At 42.0% G+C, this 1,385-nt stretch overlaps 1 pseudogene; it reads left to right on the plus strand.

The window, feature by feature from the left end:
- Positions 1-420: 420 nt before the first annotated feature.
- Positions 421-1,385, plus strand: part of LOC115868436 — an 83,307-nt pseudogene continuing 82,342 nt past the window's right edge.

The following is a 1,385-nucleotide window of genomic DNA, read 5'->3' on the forward strand; positions in this document are numbered from 1 at the left end:
CCCTTATGGCCTGTCTCACCTAATATAGGAGACTTTCTTTGTTGTTGTATGTCTTATGCCTAACACAGGCCCTGGCACATGGCAAGTTCTCAAAAAGTGTTTATGGACCCTTTAAATACAGCCAGTAATGAGAGCAACAGTCGTGTTTACGAACTCCATGGCTACAGGAATCATGACATATTAAACATTCTTGAAATAGCATACTGCGTGTCTGCTGAGAGTGAATTTTCAATCACTTCTCTTCGGTCTAACTGAACAAGAAATACTAAACACATGGAACATTTTAAGTTCTAAAACTCAAACATCGAAAAGTAATCCTCACAGAAAATGTCTTTAGAGTCCATGTATAATGCATAACTATTTTTTCTTCTGGCAAAGTTGAAACACGCTCATGTGTGCTCAGCTGGGGCGACCTCCAAAATGCCGCATTTGGCCCGCATTCCTCTGAGTATGTTCTCGATGATCCCCCCAGTTAGACCGAATGGAAAACAGGAGAGGCACGTGAAGGTGAGAGTCCACTGAGGGAGAATCTATTGAGGGCGAATCTTCTTGTAATTTGGTGGTTTCCTTCTTTGCTATCCAATTAGTGGCTCAATTAGTAAAATAATGGGAACCTGTTCCAATACATTTAGTTCACCGATTGTCAAAAGTGTAGGTATTTTCCAACAAGCGAATGTCTTATAAATGAAGAAATTCAGGTCAGATCTTGGCTAGGTGATCTCTGTTTCGCCTAATCAAGTGCAGCAGGGAACGTGAGACTGTGAGCCGAAGCCAGTGCGCAGGCAGCTGTGGGCCAAGCAGTCCTGCGGGGGTGAGGCAGCCCCTCACCGCAAGCACTAAATCCTGGGGCTTTTTGGCATTTACATTCGCTCTTGAACTCAGGCCAGCCCCAGTGTTACTCATGGATAAGAGCTTCAAATATAGGTGTATACTTGATCCTGATTGCTGAGTGGAAACTAGTGATTAACATAGCATTCACTTTTATTTACATAGCCGCCTATGCTTTTTAAAATCCTTTTATATCCATCTCATCTCCTCCTCATTTTATAGGAGAGTTTTGTCCATGTTGGGTAGGTAAGGCCCATACAATTGGTTGTATTTTGCCTTTTTTCAGACGGCATTTGGGACAGCTTAAAAAGGTTTGTGTCTAATAAGAGTCATTCCTAAGATTCTTCTCACAACCAGCTTTGTACCCAGATACCTTGACATCTGGCTTTCAAGAAGGCTTCCTCAGACATAGAAAACATTACCCCATGGCTCTCTTTATCCCTTTATCCCCTTCATTCATTTTCTCAGCTCTTATCACTACCTAACATATTATATATATTCTTATCATCCACCGGGTGGTGAAGTGAAATTTCTCAATATGGCTGCATCTGATACCC

The sequence above is a fragment of the Echinops telfairi genome, unplaced genomic scaffold (assembly GCF_000313985.2).
Source record: "Echinops telfairi isolate 266 unplaced genomic scaffold, ASM31398v2 ScPeMD7_10;HRSCAF=50, whole genome shotgun sequence".
Classification (NCBI taxonomy): Eukaryota; Metazoa; Chordata; class Mammalia; order Afrosoricida; family Tenrecidae; genus Echinops; species Echinops telfairi.